Below are 24299 nucleotides of genomic sequence, written 5' to 3' on the forward strand. Positions count from 1 at the left end.
CCAAACTGTCTTTCTTTTCATATTGCCATTCTACTGAAAGACACCTCCTGAGTGCATCCAGTTCTCCTTTGAAGATGTTCACAGTGTGGATTGTAGGGCACAGCTATGTCTTCTGGAGTGAAAAGTATGCAGAGAAAACAGATATGGTGAGAGACCTTGCTTTGCCAAATGTAGACATTAAATGGATTGGTCAGAGAGGGTTAAAGTGGCACCAATTGATGCCATTGGTGAAATCCTTCATGCACATCCAACACCCTGACCTCATAATAGTGCACTGTGGTGGCAATGACCTAGGCACTTTGACTGGGGTAGGTCTGGAAATGCTTATGAAGGACACCTTTGCACAACTGTTTTCACTTTTCCCTAAAACTGCCTTTGTGTTTTCTAACATATGCCAAAGGCAAAAATGGAACTGGTCCAATCATTTCTGTCCGCAGATTGACAAAGCAAGAAAGCACGTCAACAAATCTGTTTCTGCTTTCCTCCGTGACTATGGTATGGGTTCCATTTACCACAACAACTTGCGTTACGACATGCAAGACATTTATAGAGGAGATGGTGTGCACTTCAATGATGAAGGGAACAGAGTCTTCCTCTTGAACCTTAGACTCTGCATCGGTACTTACTTGTAGGTACCACTAAAAAATCACTTCATAAACACAACGGCTCTTTTTAGAGCCCCCTAATATCTAAACACTTAAATCTGCATTTCATTTCATTTTTTATTTATTTTTTTCTACCGTACGCGTACGGTAAGCTTACCGTACACGTACCCCGCGATTTTTTTTAAAATCAATAAATGTTTTCTTTGTACTTTTCTGTCCTTCTTTGACCCCCTTACAAATGTTAGGGGGTCTGTAACTCTCCTCCTTGCCCCCTTTTCAAGATATCACTCTTTTTTTTTCTGAGTGAAACACACGAAATGGCGGCTGCCGCTTCCTGGTTTCGACCGATTCGAATGTTTACTAAGATCTAAGAGCCAATCAGAATCGCACTCGCGCACGCCACCGTACGCGTACGGTAAGCGTACCGTAAGCGCACCGTAAGCTGGCTCAGATATATATATTGATTTAAAGGCTATTTTCTCAGAATCTACTGAACAGATTTACACCAAACCTACAAAAGGCACTTCCTTGACCTGAGGACTACCTCTCTGCCAAATTTCAAGTAATTCTGTTCAGCCGTTCGGGCTGTAGCTGTGTCTAAAGGTCCTATGGAAAAATGCATGGGAAAAACGCGTTTTGGGACCCCCCTTTTATCTCAGCCCCCGCTTGACGAATCCCCCCGAGACTTTCAGGGTAGGAGTGGAGCGTAGCGCCCCACCTATTTTGAAAAATTCGCGAGGATTCGTCGACCGGCGCAAAAGTTATTCCAAATAGAATGTTGCGGATTTCCTATGGAAACGTGGTCCTAACTATAACTACCTACTGGCGACCGCCAGTAGGTAATATATATATACATACATATATAAACATATATATAATCTGCATATCTATATAAATACAAATATAAATGGATGCATACATATACATATAGGCATACATATGCATGTTATGTACATGAAAGTTTGAAAAACACTAATACAAGCAAAGCTAAAAAGCCACCTTAGTACAAACAGAATTGTTCAAACTTAAATCCGCAACATTCTATTTGGAATAACGTTGGTGCCGATTAACGAATCTTCGCGAAATTTTACAAACTTTTGGCCAGCTCCGGTCCGCTCCTATCCTGAAAATTTCACGGTGATTCGTCAAGCGGGGGCCGAGAAAAAAGGGGGGTCCCAAATCACGTTTTCCCCATGCATTTTCCCATAGGATCTTTTGACGCAGCTACAGCCCGAACTGCTGAACAGAATTACACCAAATTTGGCAAATAGGTAGTCCGCAGTTCAGACTCGTGCCTTTTGCTGAAATGGTGTAAATCCGTTCTGTAGTTCCTGAGTTAAAAGTACATATATATCTATGGCCTCGGAGGATCCGCGCACCCTATGCGCACCCAACGCGCACCCTGCCGTGCACGAGCTGTATTCTAATTGGCCAAATCCCGGGGGCATAATAAAAAAAAAAGAACCCCCACACTGCCCCGGAGACAGCCACCCCCCGGGGCTTGAAATAATTTGGTGTGGGGGGCTCTCAGGCCCCCCAGCCCCGGGGACCGCCACCCACCGGGGCAACTTGTCAATGTGGGAGGGGGGCCACGCGACCCCCCTCCTGGAGCCTTGTATAGGCCCTGGGGACTGCCACCCCCCAGGGCCGGCTCCTGCAGTGTCCCGGGGTGCCCACCCCAGGACACTGTAGTTTGCAATGACAGGGCGGGAGCCTTGCGGCTCCCGCCCTGTCATTGCAAACTGCTTTGCTTCATTCAAGCGAGAGCAGGGAAACCTGCTATCGCTTCAATGAAGCAAATCTGATCGCTTTTCCACATGGGGAGCAGCATGTTAGGTGCTCCCCATGTGGAAAAGCAATGCCGGCTCCCGCTGGAGCCGGCTGGGACCGTGGGGGGATTGGGGACCTCCCCATGGCCCCCAACGGAGGCCAGGCCCCGGGGGATGGGGTCCCCGGGGCCATAAGTTGCCTGGGAGGGGGGCTACGCAGCCCCCCTCCATAAAATATTAATTAGTTTTTTTTAAAAAGGCCCATGCCCTGGGGATGGGGTCCCTGGGCAAATTATGGCCTCGGGAGAGGGGCACGCGGCCTCCTTCCCGATTTTTTCTTTTTATAAATAAAAATTGGGGGCAGGCCCTGGGGGATGGGATCCCCAGGGCCAAAAAAATAGAAAAAGAAGGGGGGGCTACACAGCCCCCCTTCTAAAAAAAAGAAGAAAAAAAACGGGATCGGGCCGGAGGCCGCTCCTCCTCCTTACACCACTCTGCAAACGCACCCCCTGGCGCGTTTGCAGAGGGGGAACTAATTTCCCTTGAATACTGGGGGTTCCTGGGGGCCAACTAGCCCACCAGGAACCTCCAGTATGCGCCAGGGAGCTGTGTTACAGAGAGGTGTAATGAGGGCACACCCCTTTTTACACCTCTCTACAACGCAGCTCCGTGGCGCTTACTGGAGGTACCTGGTGGCCTAGTTGGCCGTCAGGGGACCTCAGGATTCAAAGGGACTTAATCCCCCAACTTAAAATGTTACACGGGGCGAACACTGTGCAAACACGCCCTGTGGCGCGTTTTAAGTTGGAGAATTCATCCCTCTTCAATCCAGAGGTCCCCTAGGGGTCAACTAGCCCACCAGGTACCTCCAGTAAGCGCCACGGAGCTGCGTTGCAGAGTGTTGTAAAAAGGGGTGTGGCCTCTGAACACCTCTCTGCAATGCAGCTCCCTGGCGCATACTGGAGGTACCTGGTGGGCTAGTTGGCCCCCAGGGGACCGCAGGATTGAAGAGGAATTAATTCCCCAACTTAAAACGTGCCACAGGGCGTGTTTGCACACATCACCTCAGGCCCCGCCCACTTCCTTCCCCATTGTACAAATTTTCCTCTAAAATTAGCCGAACTACGAATTCCGATTTACTCACCTGTTATCAGGAGAGAACCCAGGGCTGCATCTTTTAGCCCAGCACTGACCCTGAAAAGTAATTCTAAGCGTACTTACCAGTAACTTGTATTTCCTTCCATAGGAATCCATTGTGTGGTTTTCACCAGAAAAGTTTCTAAGTGTCCAATTTTGAAACGTACAAATATTCCTCTAAAATCAGCCGAACTACGAATTTCGATTTACTCACCTGTTATCAGGAGAGAACCCAGTGCTTAATCTTTTAGACCAGCACTGACTCTGAAAAGTAATTCTAAGCGTACTGACCAGTAACTTGTATTTCCTTCCATAGGGATCCATTGTGTGGATTTCACCACAAAAGTTTCTAAGTGTTTATTTTCACAAATTAAAAATATTCCTAAAAAATCGTCTGTATGACTTAAACACATTCCTTCAACTGTTTACAGGATATTGGCCAGTGCTGGATCCAGGATCCACCACTGAGTGTGAAAAAGTAGCAATAACACTACTTACCTGCTAAGTGAATTTTCTGCCATAGGATAATTGGTGATTCTATGTGAAAATGTTTCGAAGGGTCAACTTTTAAAATACAATAATAATCCTTAAAAATCACTACTGTAACCAAAACGCTTTTACTCAACTGTTTACAGGAGATGTCCAAGGACTGAATCTAGGGTCCAGTCCTGTGGTTAGAAAAGTAATCCATAAAGTAACTAATTGCATTTGACTAGAAATTCACATTGCGCTCAATGTTGCTTTGTGTTTGAAATTGTGTTGCCCAGTGCAACAACTGTAACTACTGTACTTAAAAGTCTATTGTCTATTTGCAAAGTATTTAAACTGAAGTAATTCATTCTGAGAAAGTATATTTTGTATTGTAATGTGTAATGTAATTAAAAAAATAAAATATCTAAAAATAAACAGTTTAAACAATGTAGTAAATCAGTATTAAAAAATCTGTATAACAATTAATACATTAAAAATTGTCATTTACAAAACCTTTGAAATTCACTGAAAAAACCATAGGTTTCAGGTCTGATATAGTTAGGAATTAGCATTTAAAAAACCTTTGAAATTCACTGAAAAAATAAAATAGGTTTCAGGCCTGATATAGTTAGGAATTAGCGTTTAAAAAACCTTTGAAATTCACTGAAAAAGTACTAACTACATCTCACGCGCCCACAATCCACTGCTGATGATGTCACATATTACATCATTTATGACATGGTCAGTGACATCGATGATGACATCTCAAATGACATCACTGATGACATCACTGATGACATCATCCACATGACAATCAGATACACCTCATCATACACTAGTATAACCTTTCATCACTGGCTTTTATTTTTCTAGTTTGTTGGACATGTACCATTGAGACATATATTTGCTCATCGCCACACCCATAAAGATATTCACTCACCCAAACAACTGTTATAACATGTAGTTTTAACTTCATATATCTACTAAATCAACTATTCACACATCTTTGGGCAGTCACACACCCCCCACCGAACCACACACATTCACTCTCCCATACAAATACTCAGTTAACTAATTAATAAATAATATAGACTTTCACGTAGCTAGTAACCAACTAGTGCAGCAGTTTACACAACAACTGACAAAGTGATACAGATATTCACACAGTTTAGTCACTATCCAATATATTTAGTGAGACACTATAAATTAGTCAAGTAAACAGTCAATCACACTGCTATTAAATACTCCATCCAGATATTTATATTTATATATCCACTCATTCTTCAATGCAAATTGATATATGTATATAATACATATTTAAATACCGAACCAAACCACATTCACTGGATGATGTCATCAGTGATGTCATTTGAGATGTCATCAGTGATGTCACTGACCATGTCATGAATGATGTAATATGTGACATCATCAGCAGTGGATTGCGGGCGCGCAAGATGTAGTTAGTACAACTAACTATATCGGAGGAATTTCAATGGTTTTGTTCGAGTGAAATGTCCAGCTAACTATAACACCCCTAAAACCTATTGTTTTTTCAGTGAATTTCTAAGGTATTTTAAATGCTAATTCCCAACTATATCGGCCCGAAACCTATGGTTTTTTCAGTGAATATAGATATAGATAGTTATAGTTAGAACCTAGTTTCCATAGGAAAAGCGTTTTTTGTTTTCCCAATAACTTTGGCGTCGGATGACGAATCTTCGTGAAATTTTCAAATCTCGTGGGGCGCTCCGGTCAGCTCCTATCCTGAAAGTTTTGGGGTGATGCGGCAAGCGGGGGCTGAGAAAAAAGGTGGTCCCAAAACGTGTTTTCTCCATGTTAATTTCCATAGGAGACTTTAGACACGGCTGCAGCCCGAGCTGCTGAACCTAATTACACCAAATTTGTCAAAAAGGTAGCCCTTGGTTCAGAAAGAGCCCACTTTAGGTCTCGCCTATGCAGCTCGCAAGCGCTGCATAGGTGGGGACCTCTTGTAATCTATCAGCTTTTCTCCCCAAAAACGTGCACGCTTTGCATCGCTTTCTAGGGCAAGGTGTGCACGTTTGGAGATTGCCTTGCGGGAGCAAGCGGCGCCATGTGTTAACAATTATCACGCTCGCTCCCGGAAGGTAAACGCCGCTCTCCCCCTCCCCACTTGTTTTCATAGCACAGGACAACCGTAATGGCGCCCTCGTGTCTTCTGCTTAATATGCGAGGCTCGCAATTGCGCCCGCGCGTCGTCTTTTTCAAATTAACGGCTCGCTAACTTGCACCACTCATTAAACATTTTAATTTCCCCCCCAAAAAAAGATATATCTATATTTTTTTTCTTCTTTGCAGCACGGCACTCTTTTAGAATAGAGTCTGTGTGCCTTCATTTTAACCTGCGTAAGCAACCTTGCCTTTTGTTGGTGTGCTTGTTTTGAAATGTGTTTTTTTTTCTCACAACACGGGACAACCGTAATGGCGCCCTTGTATTTTCTTCTTAAAATGCGAGGCTCACAATGGCGCCAGCACGTCTTCTTTTTAAAGTGCAGGACTCGCTAACTTATATATAGTTCTGCAGGGCAGCAGGCTTTTAGAATAGCGTCCGCATGCCTTTATTTTGTCCGGTGTAAGTAAGGGGGTCCGACCGGTCCCTCGCCACAGTTTGAGGAGGAGTCCTTAAAACACAAACTAGGACCGCGATCTCCTCCAGAGCATCCAACGCTCCCTCACAACCCCACTCCATGCCGATTCCAAAACAATGCGGTGCGAGGCACAGGATGGAGCTCACGTGCATGCGGCTTCAAACAAGCCCTCCCCCTCAAATGCTAATCACTTGTTGTCGGAGGCGTGTGGTGACAATGGAGTGCTTTCGAAAGGGATGCCAATCACACGGTAACTTAATTTTTTTTATGAATGTATAGATGTCACTTAATCTCTTCCGGTTGAGCTGTAGACTCTCCCCCAACCAGCAGATCTTTATGCCCAGGGGCACCAGTAGGGACGACTGCTCTGTTTAAATTATGTGGTGTTCGAGCCCTAGATGTGGCAACGCCAGAGCTTCACGCTATCCACTACCGCTCCCACCCGAATACTTGCCTCCAGTCCCTCGTTCATGTAGCGTTCAATTTTACGGAGTTAGGTGGTAGTGTAGAGCTTCCTATGGATTACAGCTTACGGCTAATAGATTCTCTCAAACTGTTTATTTTTTTAAATAAATAATAGTGGGCTTGAAAGAGTTAGGGGCATGTCCTTCAGTGAGCTGTGTAATTAGTGCATTGATGGGTTATTTCGTGTGACGTTTTACCCGTTTTTTAAATGTTTTTTATTTCATGGTGGTTGAAAAGGTAAACGGGGCCCAGTAGAAAATTGGAAATGTCTGTTTGTGAATTAACAAATAATGTTCTTCAACATCACTTTGAGGGTTCAGGGGTGATTCACAGCTATACATAGCCATGCAGGTAACTTCCGTCCGCTGCTAAAAAAAGTCCATAAGCTGTACTTTAGCCGCACCCTTCAGTTAGTTGGGCATGTAGTGCTTTGAATCGTCAGAAGCAAGGCTGGAACACTTTCTAAATTGAAGGGCACCAATGTCATGAGTGTGCCAATGATGAGGGACGTGGAAATCAGTGACTTTCCCCCTGCACCACAGATCGTGTTCTCTTAATTCAAGCCTTTACTGATCTACATGCTGTACTGCCACCAAGTAGTAATCAGCAGAGCTCATGCAATGCCCCTCTATACCGCCTTCCTTGTGCGCAGCACCCATCCAGTCCTCATAATTTGCCTCTGTCCCAGCCTACAGTCTGTACAGCCATCAAAGTATCCAAACGTTAACAGAGCTCAAACAATGCACCTCTATGCTCACTTTCCTCGTGCAAGTGCCCATGAAGTTCTTCTAATGCACCTCTGTCCTGCCCTGCAGTATTCACTAATTTCTTTATGTAGTAAGCATGGCGAATGAGCACAGTAAGATTCACTGCAGACGGTCACGTATTTCTTTTATTTCTTGGCTCAACTTGCAGTCTCATGTTTGTAGATTAACTCCGTCGCGTGTTGCCTTTACTCAGGCCACCACTCAGCATGGGCCAAATTGATTAACAGAGCAGCTCGCTGGCGCTGTTTGCACGCCCCTTTTAGCGCAAGTTAGTCATAGTCTTTGAAATGTCACTCATAACTACACTGAAGTTATGAAAATGTCACACATAGCAATCTCAAACCTTGTCAGCTACGAGCTGCACAGCCTGGCGAATCAATAATCAACACCACATCCGAGATGTTTTTTGCAGCTCATTGTCATTGTTGTTTTCTATCAAGGCGCTCTTCCCTGTGATCGCGGCATGCAGGGTGTGGCCTACTAGGCTGCAAGGCCATTCAGGAAGTGAGCGGCAACTTTATTTTTCCTAGCGCGCCCGTCTCTGGCAAAGCAGCGCTTCTTCTCCACTTGGGAGCTGGAGTCACACTCAGACTTGTGTTGGACAAGACTATGAGGTAGGCGGCTCTTAGTTTTAATTTCGGAGCTTGCACCTCGGATGCTTTCCTGCACCTACCCTTTCTTTGAGGAAAATGTTCTGTTCTGCTGCCCAGGCTGAGGATATTTTGCGGCTTCTGAAGCCCATATTGAGTGCGTTATATAAGAAATTAGCAAGTTATTCTATATGCTACACTTGTTCTATACATTGGAGAAACCTGCACTGTTAACCTACCCATTGTGTGTGTGGGGAAAGCATGCACTGCTGCCACCCATGCTTTACTTATTCTGTGTATGAGTTAAGTCGTCACTTCTGCTGTTCATGCTTTACTTGTTCCCTGTGTGGAAGTAACTTGCCCTATGTTGTGTCCACTGGAGTACATGGTGTCATGATGTCTTTACTTGATGTACATGATGTCTTTACTTGATGGAGCGGGTAGTAAAAAATGTTGTATACCTCCCCCATTCTGCATGAAAATACTAATTGAATAATCTATCAATTACAATTTATTAAATGAGTGTGCGTGTTTATTAATCAACATTATTAATATTCAAATTACACGTGGGATTTGCATATTGCATGGCTAAATAACCTTTATTGACTCAAATCTGTACGCATACTAATAGTAGTATATGTAATAAATAGAATACTGCATGATATATGTTGCTTTGTGGTGTCTTTGTAATGTTGCTCGAGAAGAGGACCAAAAGGGTGAATATAATTGCTTAAAATGTCGCTATACGCTAGATAAATATCAGCACATAGAGGGATTAGTAAGGGGTTAACATTAGATTTATTATTTTTATGCATTAATTACTCTTTGTGTTTGTTTTCGCTTAAGTTGGCGTTTGGGCCTAAAACTCAATTGGCTGCGGACGCGACACGACTAAGTGGCCACTGTCCCATTCGGCATGGGGTGAAGGGCGCAGAAGCGACAAAGTCTTCCAGACCTCGTCGTGAACCCTGATCTCTGTGTACCCAAGCAAGGACACTGTGGGTTGACAGCCAAGACGAAAGACAATAGACTTTCACAGTAAACCAGAACGGACTGACTTTAAATGAATTTGTGACATCACCCCTTGAACTGTACCAGAATCCCAAACTTTAGCATCGGACGATCTCAACCAACCAATCACGACCGTATTAAAATAACGAAATGTATCTTGCTTTGATTTTATTACAAAAATACACGGTAGAATAGAGAGGCTGGCTAATTGCAATCGCTTTTCCAGATGACAACGACGACGACAGTGACGCTACGCAAACTCTACTACTTAGGGTGACTGCTGCGTTTTCCTGAATCTTAGATGGTCCAGATGCTGCCCAATTATTTGATGACTGCAAACTTTTCCTAATGCTATGGGCACTGACAGATGCTTGCACGTCTCTGGTCTTTGCCGATCCATTGAGACTGTAGCGTGCTGAGCAAAGAACTTTGAACTTTGACAACTGACTGCAATATGGACCAATGACTTAGAGGACTCCGAATAGCCAGGTTAGGTAAATATGATGTTCTGTGCTATATTTTGAAATTTGATATAAATTTTCAAATGCGAATGAAACTCTTCTGGAAAATTAGATAAATAGATATTGATTAACATAATAATGAGTTTGTGGTTTATTGAGAAAGGTAAGATCTAAATCCTGAATGTGTTTTAGCTGGTTCTAAATCACCATCAACCAATCCAACTAAATGGTTCATAGATCATTGTGGGAGGAGTGCCTAGATGATTAGGTTTGAGATCTGTAGTTGGAAGGGGTAGTGATGTACATAGTTGTAAAATAATTATTCTTTCCCTATAGGTTATAAGGTGTTCCCCTCACATGTCAAGCGCTTGAACTGCGGTGCAGACCGTGGAATGGTTAGTGTGAGTGATGGTGTTTTGGGCCCCACCAATGAATGCATGTGTGAATGAGTTAGTGTGATGTCTGGTCTGCTGAAGGGAGGATACCGGTACGGGTTTGTTTTCCCGTTACTAGGGTTTTTGCGCTCCATCAGTGTGTCTACATGTTTCTGGTGAGAAACCTGAATTTCTACTGCTGCTGCCTTGTGGTTTAGCATCGGAGCATTGGACCCCAATGCAAGCACTAAAATTCAGCTTCAGTGCCCTGGTTTTGCACACCTGCAAGCAGTGGGTAAACATGCACATTGTACTTATAGTCCTTGCGTACAAGAAGCAAGGCTGGCAGTAGCTGCACCTTTTTTACTGCCAGCTATGCTTCTCATACATAAGGAATATAAGTACAAAGTTAGTGTTTATGCACCGCTTGTTTTGTTATTTGCACTGCTATGGTTTACACTGCAGACTTTTCCCTGCTTTTACGCATGTGTCAGCAGTGGCAGATGCATGATTCTCTTCAGTCTCTTCCTTTTCATTCCTTGCGTTTTTACTCCTCCCAACATTCTGCCTTCTTTTCCGTTCCATGTGCTTTCCTCATTCCCCTGTTCTTTCTCTTCTCTCCTGTCTCTCCCCCTCCGTTCCTTGCCTCTCTCTTCCTCCTTTCCTTCTTTCTCTTCTCTGCTATCTCCCCCTTTCTATTCCTTGTATCCTTTTACTTTCCTTCTTTCTCCAGCTTTCTTTTTCCTTGAGTGTTTTCTCCTCCATTCCTTATTTCCATTCTCTGCTGTCTCCCCTTCATTGCATCCTACCCTCTCCCCGTCTCCCACTCCATTCCTTCTATCTCTTGTCTCTCTACCCTCCTTAAGTCACCCCCTCCATTCCTTCTTTGTCCTCTCTGCTGTCCCCCCTTCCATTCCTTGTTTTTGGAGTGTAGCGGCTTCAGTGCTGTCAAAGATCTCCCTTTTTCTGATTGTCACATTAGACCAATTTATAAAACAAAAAGTGTGCATCTTGATAAGTTTTACATTGATTAGTGAAAAATAAAACACAACAATTAGAAAATAAAATTAGGAATTATGAAATCATCTTCTACAGATGGTGTAAAATACGTAAAATAATATTTAAGGATCTATGAATCTTCCTGTGCGTGTCTCATCAGCAGACGGAACGGTGTAAATAACAGGAGTTGACAAAGTTGTACCCACGTAAGTGGTACTCGTATCGTCCCAGAGAGCTAAATAATGGATTGACTGTGCCGTGCTTTAAACTTGTGGCCGGCAGTATTTTGTACGGGAGTTTCATAGAATACCTTTCTTGACCACCATTCTGGAAATATGGCCCTCATTCGAAAGTTAAGCAAATTGCAATCTTTGTGTTACATTGTTTTTGTGCAGCAGTCTCTACTTCTGTTTATCTTAATTTTTTTTTTATAAATTACACCCCGAGATGTAACTGCTTAAATTATGCTAATAACCTCTTTGGGACCGTTTTTATGCCTCTGCTCCTTACTTGTCGTGCCTGGCCTCAGCTTTAAAAGACCATTTAGGTGTTAACGAGGCTTTGTTGTTTTTTCACCCCTTCATTTCCGCTCTGCCTATTGCTGGAAGCATTAGCCCCCCCCCTCACATTTGTAGTAGCTCCCACCCCGAAATTTGGCTCTAGTAGGCCTCTGACTCAGAGTGTCCCACAAAAGTGTGTAAAGGGAACGAAAAATATCCAGTGCAGATAAGAGCCAGTAATTATTTGGGAGACTCTACAGTAACTGGTCTTGGGAAGAAAGGTCAGGGTTTAAGTTGGTGTTTCACTATGCTGGACATTTATTGCCATCACTGAAGCAAAGGAAAAAAAAAAAGCATTTGCAATGCAATAGAAGAGGTCTAAAAAGGAATTTCCCGTAGGAAACTATAGACACGGCTACAGCTGGAACTGCTGAATGCAATTGCACCAAATTTGGCAAAAAGGTAGTGCTTGCTCCAGAAAGCGCCATTTTTTTAAATGGAGTAAATCCGTTCAGTAGTTGCTGAGAAAATCAAAAAATAAAAGTTTTGACATATAGAGTCGCGGTGGATGAGCGCACCCTCCCGACCACGAGCTTTTTTCTAATTGGCTGTCAACACTCCAAACCAGGAAGTGTTGGCAGCCAAGAAAAGAGAAAAAGAAACGCTAAAAAGAAGAAAAGGGGGCAGGGTAGAAATACTCTGACCCCCTAGGCTTGCTCGGGGGTCCCACAAGGACCCCCAGGGCCCAAAAAAGCATTTGTTTAAAAAGAAATCGGTCAAATTCGCCCTGTGGCGTGTTTTAAGTTGGGGAATTAATCACCCTTCAATTCTGAGGGCCCCTGGGGGACAACTAGCCCACCAGGTACCTCCAGTAAGCGCAACAGACTTGCTTTGCAGAGAGGTGGTCCAGGCCACGCCCCTTTTTGCACCTCTCTGCAACGCAGCTCTGTGGTGCTTACTGGAGGTACCTGGTGGGCTAGTTGGATCCCAGGGACCCTCAGGATTCAAGGGGACTTAATCCCCCTACTTACAATGCACCAGGGGGCGCGTTTGCAGAGTGGTGGAGAAAGGGGGCATGGCCTTTGTCTACCTCTCACCAATTCCACTGCGTGGGGCTTACTGGAGGTAAAAGGTAGGCTAGTTGACCCCTAAAGGACCCCAGCAGTGATGGGGACTACAATCCAGATCCAAAAGCGTGCCAGGGAGCGCGTTTGTAGAGTGGTGGGAAAAGTGGGTGTGGGCTGGTACGAGTACTTACCAATGCTGATGTGTAGGACTGACTGGAGGTAATAGTTTGGGAAGTTGCCCCCCAAGGATGTCCTTGGGGGCCAACTACCCCTCTTGTTACCTCCAGTAAGTCCCACACAGTGGGATTGCTAAGACGTGTTCGGAGGCCATGGCCCCCTTTCTCTACCACTCTGCAAACGTGCCTCGTGGCAGACTACGGGATGGGGATGAAGTCCAATTTAGTCCTGGGGGAGTTTGGGGGCCAAGAATCCCTCCTCGTACCTCCTGTAAGTCCTATGCAGCGAAATTCCTGAGCGTTGGTTGGACGCCCAGCACCCTTTCTCCACCACTCTGCAAACGCGACTACTAGTTAAAGTAGCATTTTTTCTGCACCTCTGACTTAGAGGTAGGTTTAACCCCCCTGCCCTATTATGTACTAGGGCCTTACAGAGGAGGTCATGCTAATCACAGGGGTACCCCAATGCTTAGTGTTCCCTAGTGTATGTAGGTATTTTCACTGTATTCTTTGTGTCTTTTAGCATAGCACTGGCTCTAGGCCTGGTTAGTCAGAGTCAGTTACCACCAGTACCCATCTGAAAAAGTTGTGGGCCCCTGATGATTTTGCAACAAGGCCTCTTTCTGCTCCTCTGTTGATTCTTTCTGCACATGTCTTGCTTCTTCCTGCACTTTTCTTTGTCTTTGTGGACTTCTGTTGCTTCGTTCTGCTTTTCTGTTGCTTCTTTCTGTGCGTTTTTTCTTCTTTCTTCACATGTCCTACCTCTGTAGGCATAGTTACAAACTAGCATTTAAAAAACCTATGAAATTCACTTAAAAAACCATAGGTTTCAGGCACATTATAGTTAGAAATTAGCATTTAGAAAACATTTGAAATTCACTTAAAAAACCATAGGTTTCAGGCACGTTATAGTTAGAAATTAGCATTTAAAAAACCTATGAAATTCACTGAAAACACCATAGGTTTCAGGCATATTATAGTTAGAAATTAGCATTTAAAAAACATTTGAAATTCACTGAAAAAAACATAGGTTTCAGGCACATTATAGTTAGAAATTAGCATTTAGAAAACCTTAGAAATTCACTTAAAAAACCATAGGTTTCAGGCATGTTATAGTTAGAAATTAGCATTTAAAAAACCTTTGAAATTCACTGAAAAAAACATAGGTTTCAGGGGCGTTATAGTTAGTTTGACATTTCACTCGCCCCTGCAATGCACTGCTGATGACGTCACATATTACATCACTCATGACATGGTCAGTGACATCACTAATGACATCACTGATGACATCTCAAATGACATCACTGATGACATCATCCATGTGATAATTTGATGCATCTTCTCACACCCTAATATAAACTTTGATAAACCCACTATAAATTACAGACTGCCATTCTCAAAACCAGACACTCCAACACCAATAACTACATACCCACTCACTGATTCTTAGGTTTACACACACATCCACTCACTCATCCGTACAGTCACTCATACTTATGGTCACTCGGTACAGGACTATCATATGCACTCATACACCTATATAGACACTCACACACCGCCACTCATCCATAGAGGTACTCACACACCTAGTCAGTCATACAAATAATTAATCACACTGCCATTTACTCACCTATACAGTTATACAGACACCAGCTCACTTACTCATACAAATACTAGCACATTCTTACGCTCTTATACAATCACTGATACAAGCACACACTCATTCATACAGCCACTCTCACAATCACACACTCTCACTGATAGCCATTTGTATACTCCAACACACATATATACTGCCTTTCACATATGTAGTTACTCACACATGTACCACTGAGATATACATTCACTCACTAACACACCCATACACACACTCACCCACCCATACAGTCCATCACAGATGCACTCTTGAAACCTTGCACCCAGTGAATCACCCACTCACACATCTATGCACAGTCATACACACCCCACCCACACAAACACTCAGGCACCCATACAGATACTCAGACAACCAATCAATAACCCATATAGGCATTCATGTAGCTATTCACAAACCCATGCAGCCGCTTATACACCAACAGACAGAAGGATACAGAAATTAACACAGTTTAGTCACTAACCCATGCATTCAGTAAGATACGTTTAATCACTCACTTACAGAGTCAGTCACACACCTACTAAATCATCCATTCAGACACTTATACACCCACTCATTCTTCAATATGTCTTTTCCTATATATATTAAACATATTTAAACTTTACAGAAACACACAGTCACTGGATGATGTCATCAGTGATGTTATCAGTGATGTCATCTGAGATGTCATCAGTGATGTCATCCGTGATGTCACTGACCATGTCATGAGTGATGTAATATGTGACATCATCAGGAGTGCATTGCGGGGGCGCGAGTTATAGTTAGCTGAACTAACTATAACGGGGGAATTTCTCTTGTTTTGTACAAGTGAATTGTCCAACTAACTATAACGCCCCTGAAACCTATGGTTTTTTCAGTGAATTTCTAAGGTTTTTTTAAATGCTAATTTCTAACTATAACTTGCCTGAAACCTATAGTTTTTTCAGTGAAAAAAAAAAAAAAAAAAAATATATATATATATATATATATATATATATATATATATATATATATATATATATATATATATATATATATATATATATATATATATATATATATATATATATATATATATATATATTACCTACTGGCAGACGCCAGTAGGTAGTTATAGTTAGGACCTAGTTACTATAGGAAAATGGCAACATTCTATTCGCAATAACTTGGCGCCGATTGATGAATCTTCGTGAAATTTTCAAAACAAATTCTTTGTTGAGATCAGCTCCTATGTCGAAAGTTTGGAGGTGAGTCGTGAAGGAGGGGCCGAGAAAAAAAGGGGGTCCCAAAACATGTTTTTTCAATTTTAATTTCCTCAGGAAACTTTAGACAAGGCTACAGGTCAAACGGGTGAACGGAATTACGCCAAATTTGGAAGGGAGACAGGTCTTGGTCTAGAAAGCACGCTTTTGTTTGTTTGGTGTAAATCCATTAATTAGTTTTTGAGAAATACCGAAATTTACAGATATCGATATTTGGGAATTCTGCCATCTGATTGGCTGAGGCATTACGAGCAGAAGCTTGCTGGTGATTGGTTGCGAGCCTTGCAACTAGGAGTGTTGGCCGCCATTTTGTGATTCTGTTGAAGCGAGTAAGGGGAAAGAAGGGGGAAAAAAGTGGGAAAGAGGAGGGTAAGAGCGGTGTGAGGTTTGTAGGGTTGGTAAGGTGTGCTATAGAGGGAGTGTGGAGCGAATTATTTATCCCTACTGGTGTGAAAGTGCTGTTTTGCCCACTGTGAGATGGGCTGAGGTGAGGTGCCGGTACACTCTGGGATGAAACCATGCGTCTAAACTGTGAGCTGAGTGCTGTAAAGTGATGTGCTCTGGGCGCTGTAGCATAGTGGGCGCTGTAGCATATCTGTGCTGGTGGTGTTAGTATGCATTTAGAGTATAGTGGGAGCGCGAAGCAAAGTACTTGGTGGGATCGGTATGAAGACTCAGGAATGAAACTGTGAGTGTAAGTCGTGAGTTTATTGCTGTGAAGTGATGTGCTGTGGGCACTGTAGGATACTGGCCGCTGTAGCATACCTGTGTAAGTAGTTAGTGTGCATTTATTCTATACAGGGAGTGTGAAACGAACTACTCATCCCTATTGGTCTGCAGAGTCGAATGTAGTGTTTTAGGAAGCAGGAATAAAGGAATAATCGTGAAGAATATAATGCAGAAGGTTGCAATGCCAGAGAAGGGAAATGGTAAAATGAGTTGTGTCTAAGAAAGTGGTTGTGTGTAATAAAGGGATGGAGTTTGAAAATTATATAGAAAGTCTCTTTATTTAAGTGCCATAATTGGACCCACTGGTGCAAGAGCTAGGGTATCCAGCTGATGCAAAGTTGAACCACTTCTGCTGTATTCAAACGTAAGCTCCGGCATCGGTGAATTGTATATTACATGTTACAGTTGCATGTGAAATAAACAATAGCTATTACACTTGAATGACTACATTCTATAAAGAAAATAAAGGTAGGATTTGATTATCACATGTATCGTTTAAGAAAAGAAAGAAATTAAAAAGAAATTGCAAACTGTAGTCATCAAACTTTTTATGTACCTTGGCAGTGCTTTTTTGTAACCGAAAATTACAACAGTAGAATAGTTAGCAATCTGTTGTACAGTAGATTCAATGTGGTGCCTGTCAGAATTGGTACTAGTTCTACCCACATAGGAACTTTGAGGATGAATACAAACATTTTGCTTCTGAGAAGCACATTCGGTACCTTTGTAGTCAAACCGTAAATTATTGTCTTCAGCTGTTTCAAAAAAACATTCTTGTGTAGAGAGCTAAGGCATCGAGCTTAGACAAACTCCAATTGCTTCTGCTGTAGTCAAATCGAAGCTCCTGCATCAGTGAATTGCACATTATATGTTACAGTTCTATGTGACCTACAGAATAGCTATTAGACATGAATAAATACATTGTATAATGAAAATAAAGGTAGTTTACGATTACCACACTGTGCCAACCAGTTCCTAAACAAAGTCGTCTTTTTAAATTTTTATCGTGAGGTTCTGAGCAGAAGCTGACTTTGAGTAAAATTGTGTGAAAGGGCTTTGTGAATAACAGGCTGGCAGAGAGGTGTGTGCACAAAGAATGGACGTGGTTTCTAAATGGGTGTCGGGTTTAGGTTAATTTTGGAAGTAAATAGCGTATTTGCAAAGGCCATACATCACCGATTCTTGGTTTGACTGGAGACGTAAGGGGAAATAATGAGGATAGAGTTCAAATGTCTGAGTATACTTAGAAAGTTATTATGTCAAAGTAGTAGGATTGAAGTGTATCATAAAAAATGTAAAGGAAAAAGTCATAAAAGATGGAAAAAAATCCATTCAAGAATAATGTGAGTTTCTTACAAGACTTGGAGATTCCAGTCCAGAAATTCTTCAGCTGCTTGAGATGCGTAAGGTTCAAAGAGGCTATTGTTGCCATCGTGTGAGAAAAGCGAAGCGATCCAATTCATATCCTCGAAGGGACAGTAATGTTCCTCGAATGTTGGAGCGGTAATTTGAATGGGCAGGCAATCTGCGATGTTGTGAAAGGTCGCACGTTGCAGGAGATCTTTCGCGGCTGCGCAGAAATCCCAGTGCGCTGCGATTCCTTTTTGCACTGCATTCGCCATTGGTCCGTTGCCAGAACAATCACGTTCATGGTTTTCAAGATACTCCATTACCTGCTGGATATCTGGAGCGATTGTTGAGATGTTGACAAGGCATATATCCATTCGCCAGTCGAATGGACAAGTTTTGCAATCAAACGATGGTTGTACGCATATTGCATAAGTGTAGATAAATGTTATGTTGTAGCTAGCTCCGATAATAGATAGAGGCAGGCAGCCGAAAAGTTTTTCCGATTTTTTACAGTATTGATGTAGCTTGGCATAGACGCGTATTCTGTCGGACATAGTTGTTACCATAGAGAGCGTAGCCATTTCCAGAAGTAGAATTAGTAGTAGGGTGGCCGCAAGGAGGGTGATAATTATGGGCACTTTTCCTGTAATTCCAGAGATGATCGAAAGAATGTCTGAATGTAGTCTGGGATTAGAAGAAAAACAGTTTGAAAGCATGTTAGAAGGCTGTAGGAGACCGTGTTAAAAAAGGATGCCAGACCTTGAGTGTGACGTGTTGAAAATTGTGTAACAATTCACAAAGTGTAATTGGCGGTTCGTATTTAAAAGGGAGTGTATTTTATTTGAAGTTCGTGGTATCTGCAGTCGATAAATTTCTTTTGCAGAAGTGAGGGAGACTTCTTTTCTGAACAAAGGTGCTTTTAGTTTGGTTTGTTTCTTTCTTGAAATGTGTTTTCAAACTAGGAATTGAAGGTCAAGTTGAAGTTTGGGAGTTAGTTTGTGTGGGTGGGAATAGATATTGCCACAGGAAGTTACTGTGTTTGAAACAGTAAGGACATGCGGTATGCCAGCTCATATTCCGTAGGAGTGTATGTAATTGAGAAGCAGATAACTGTCATTAGAAAGCTGTATGAATGTTGGTGTGATTGTGGGAGTTGGCGTCCTTTTAAGAAAGGACGCAAGATTGGTGGCTGTAAGCTTAGAACCGCTGTGTAGTTGGACATTCTTTGATAGTAATGAATGACTGCCATTGTGGTCTCTCTATTCACCTGTGAGAAAAACTTTTGTATGCTCTTTAAGACAGCGATATGTAAATGGAATAAGCCACTGCTCGTGAATAAACGCGCTACCTTATATAATGACATTCAACATGACAAACAACATGTGCATGTAGGAGACTCAATGACACTACAGACTGTGGAAACCGTGGCTAGCCATGTATACAAACTAAACATGGCATGGCACCTCTGCCTCACTATGCAGAATGTGGGGAGAGATGAGAGCAAAGTATGTGCGAAGGTGACAAGTAATTCTCGATTATAAAAGTATACAATGCAAAGTCTTGAGGGGATGTGCCGGACAGACTTGTGTATGCAGAGCACAGACATGTACATGTCAACATACACTGATGGTCTATTGAGTGAAGTGGACAGTGGACGCAACCATGATAGTACAGTCAGTAGGGAAGATTACGGAATGGTAGCGCATACGTGCCTCCACACCCCCCCCAAATGTTTAGGGAAGTGGCCTGGCTCGCCATACGCAAGGCTAGCGTAGGGGTATAAATAAAAGGCATGTTTCTTTGGGTGTGGTTCTCTTCCGGATTCACAAATGTGTCTGCCAGGTCTGCGCAGCTTACACCACCACGAGGCTGACACTGTGAGAGAAGGTGGGTGCGTGAATGATGCTCTCAGCCTGCTGGTAGTCAGAAACCGTCATGGCCGCTGTGACACATATATGCCCCACAGTTCACCTTTCGACACCGCTGTATGTGAAAGAGGGCCGACCACGTGCCGGCGGAAGGTCCTGGGCCGAGGTCTGCGAGCTCGGAGGGCTCCTGAGATTAACGCTGGCTACCGCGACACAGGTACACAGAGCCCAGGCTGAGGCCCAGGAGCGTGGAGTGCTCTGTATAATAGTAACACAGTAGTCCGACAGGTACCGACAGTGGAATGCTTTTTTGATACCATAGTGGACGATGTTAGAACTGTAGCTGAGAATGGAGATGAAGGTACTCCTTTCGATGAGCTGCAAACAACTCTGGGTCCCAACAGTGGAATGGAGTCTTGATCTCATAATGGATGATGTCTGATATTACCTGCTGCTGAGTTTTCAGAAACCTCCCTCCGTTGAGGTGCAACAAACTCAGTGCTTCCGTGGCTAAGTGCTGCACATGATTCTTGGGCTTGGTTGACTGCAGTCGGTGGAGTACACCGCGGTACAGCAGGTCGGAACAGTGAAATGGGGTCTTGATTCTATGATTGAGGATGTCAGAAGTTAAAGTCTGTGATGATTTCGGTGTACCCCCTCCGATCAGGTGCAACCAACTCTAGGTCCAAACAGTGGAACGGTGTCTTGATCCCACAATGGACGATGTTAGAACTGCATCTGCGAGTGGAGATGGAGGTACTCCCTTTGACCAGCTGCAACCAACTCTGGGTCCCAACAGTGGAACGGTGTCTTGATGCCATAATGGATGATGTTAGAACTGCATCTGAGAGTGGAGATGAAGGTACTCCCTTTGACCAGGTGGAACCAACTCTAGGTTGCAACAGTGGAACGTTGTCTTGATTCCACAATGGAAGATGTCCGATATTACATTCTGCTTAATTTTTACAGAACTCCTTCCGTTGAGGTGGATTAGACTCTGTGCTTCTGTAGTTAACTGCTGCACATGATTATTAGGCATGGTTTATTGCAGTTGCTGGAGTACACAGCGGTACAGCATGTTCGAACAGTGAAACAAGGTCTTAATTCTATGATTGAGGATGTCAGAAGTTAAAGTATGCAATGATGTTTGTGTATAGCTTCTGATGAGGCGCAACCAACTCTAGGCACCAACATTGGGATGGTGTCTTGATCACACAATGGACGATGTCCAATATTATCTGTTGCTGGTTTTTCACACAACTCCGTCTGTTGAGGTGCATCAGATTCTGTGCTTCTGCAGTTAAGTGCTGCACATGGTTATTGGGCTTAGTTGACTGGTATTGCTGGAATACACAGCGGTCGAGCCAGTCCAAACAGTGAAATGGGGTATTAATTATATGATTGAGGATGTTAGAAGTTACAGTTTGTGATGATTTTTGTGTACCCCCTCCGATGAGGTGCAAGCAACTCCAGGTCCCAACAGTAGAATGGTGTGTTGGTCCCTCAATGGATGATGTTAAAACTGTATCTGAGAGTGGAGATGGAGGTATTCCCTTCTACCAGCTGCAACCAACTCTAGGTTCCAAAAGTAGAACTGTGTGTTGACTCCACAATGGACGATATTAGAACTGCATTTGAGAGTGGAGAGGAGGGTACTCTCTTCGATCAGGTTCATCCAACTTTAGGTCCCAACTGTGGAACACTGTCTTGATCCCACAATGGATGATGTCCGATATTACCTGCTGCTTGCTTTTTTCAGACGTTCGTGTGTTGAGGTGCATCACAGTCTGTGATTCCATAGCTAACTGGTGCACATGATTATTGGGCTTGGTTGACAGTAGTCGGTGGAGTATACTGTGGTACAGCAGATGCAAACAGTGAAATGGGGTCTTGATTCTATGATTGAGGATGTCATAAGTTAAAGTCTGTGATGATTTTTGTGTACCCCCTCTGATCAGGTGCAACCAACTCTGTGCTTCCGAATCCAACGGTATGTGGCTGTGAATTGTGAATGACCACTGTATTTGGTGTAGACTGTAGTTCACAGGGTTCACAATTTAGATTGCGTGGTGATTGTTTGATTACAGAATCCAGTAGTTAAGTAATTAGAACGTCTATTGAAACATACACAATATTGTTTTAGTATACTTGCTTCAAGAAGTTTTTTTATATCAGTTATAGATTTAGTGAAATGACCAAATTTATCTTGGAAGTCCAAAGGAACAGTGCATAGTGTAGACTGTGGAGAGATGAAATCCCAATTCGAATTGTTTTGATTTATTCATTGTAGAGTTCTCTGTAATTTATGTTGTTTTATTTTGTAAAGAAGGAGTGAGAAAAAGTATTGATGGTTGTGTGTGTGAGTACTGCTTTTAATTAACAATGCAGAGAGTAGTGTTCACAATTCAGATTGAGTTGCTATTGTAGATGATGCAGTCCTGTAAGAGAAGAGATTGCTGTAGTGTGCTCTGTCTGCACCACTCATATGCATCATTGCAGCCTCCGCACAAATTTTCTTTGCTTCGTGTATTGCAAACTGTAGAGCTCAAGTCAATGCTACGTGACTGTGGGCCCTTGCTGAACGCCCTCTCTGGCCTATTGTGCAGACTTCAGTGTTCACATTTGACATTGAGTCGGTATTGTAGATGATGCAGTCCTGTAGGAAAAGACATTGCTCCAGTGTGCTCTGTCTGTACTACTCATACGCATCATTGCGGGCATTGCACACGTTTTTTTTGCTTCGTGTATTGCAAACCGTGTGAGTTCAAGTCAATGCCACGTGGCTGTGGGCCCTTGCTGAACGCTCTCTCTGGCCTATACTGCAGACTTCAGTGTCCACATTTGACATTGAGTCGGTATTATAGATGATGCAGTCCTGTAGGAAAAGACATTGCTCCAGTGCGCTCTGTCTGCACCACTGATATGCATCATTGCAGGATCTGCACACTTTTTTTTCTTCGTGTGTTGCAAACTGTAGAGCTCAAGTGAATGCCAGATGGCTTTGGACTCTTGCTGACTGCTCTCTCTGGCCTACACTGCAGACAGCAGTGTTCACAATTCAGATGGAGTCACTATTGTAGATTAGGTAGTTCTGTAGGAAAAGACATTGCTCCAGTGTGCTCTGTCTGCAGCACTCATATGCATCCTTGTAGGCTCTGTACACATTGTTTTTGCTTTGTGTATTGCAGACTTCTGTGCCCACATTTGACATTGAGACGGTATTGTAGATGATGCAGTCCTGTAGGAAAAGATATTGCTCCAGTGCGCTCTGTGTGCACCACTCATATGCATCATTGCAGGCGCTGCACACGTTTTTTTTTAGTTTGTGTATTGCAAACTGTAGAGCTCAAGTGAATGCCATGTGGCTGTGGGCCCTTGTGACCGCTCACTCTGGCCTACACTGCAGACAGCAGTGTTCACAATTGAGACTGAGTCGCTATTGTAGATGAGGTAGTCCTGTAGGAAAAGACATTGCTCCAGTGTGTAGTGTCTGCACCATGCATATGTATTATTGCAGGCTTTGCACACTCTTTTTTGTTGCTTCGCTGATGACAAACTGGGTAGGTGAAGTCCCTTTACGTATCTGTGGGTCCTTTGTGACCACTCTCTATGGCCTACACTGCAGACAGCAGTGTTCATAATTCAGATTGAGTCGGTATTGCAGATGATGCAGTGTTGATGGCAACAGATATTACTCCTAGTATGGCCTGTCTACAGCACGCATTATCGGTGGCTGTGCACATGCTGAATGCTTTTGATGTGGTTATGTGAGTGCACTAGAACTGATGGAGCGTTTATGATATAATCTTTTTGTGTATTATTTCAGATCTATTGATTGTGTGTCAGTATACCACAAGTTGTTATTCTTTTACGATGGAATTATTTCTGTATTATTTCACATCTACTGTCCCTACCTTACTGCAGCATAAATTATTGATTCTTTTAATATTGAATCTCTGTGTGTGATCCAATGATTACTGTTGTAGTTGATGCTAGCAGCAACCATTGTCTGAAGGCTGGTTTAGCCTTACCGCACACACATCCAGCACAGACGTCACTGGATATGTCACTTTGGTAATAAAAAGGAGTCGAGCGTACGTGCCCATATCCACTTCCACTATCTATCTGTGTCCGTGTGTTCATTATCTATGCATGATACTGTCTCTGGGCCGCACTATAAAACGTTGTGTTGTGGACAGCGTATGCAACCATGTTACCTGTGGTATTGGAGAAAATTTTGGTAATGTAACTTTTAGGTGTATGGGTATCATAGGTGGAAGGCTCCTTTACAGAGCATGAATATTGATGAAAATGATGGTTGCATGTTGTGTGTAGTGTAAGATATGTGTATATTGCAAAAAGATTTGAACAAAGCTCTCTAAGCAGAAGAGGTGTGTTTCATGAAATGCAGTACATATATTGACTAAAATGGGTGGCG

This window comes from Triturus cristatus, chromosome 2_1 (assembly GCF_964204655.1).
Source record: "Triturus cristatus chromosome 2_1, aTriCri1.1, whole genome shotgun sequence".
NCBI classification, from domain to species: domain Eukaryota; kingdom Metazoa; phylum Chordata; class Amphibia; order Caudata; family Salamandridae; genus Triturus; species Triturus cristatus.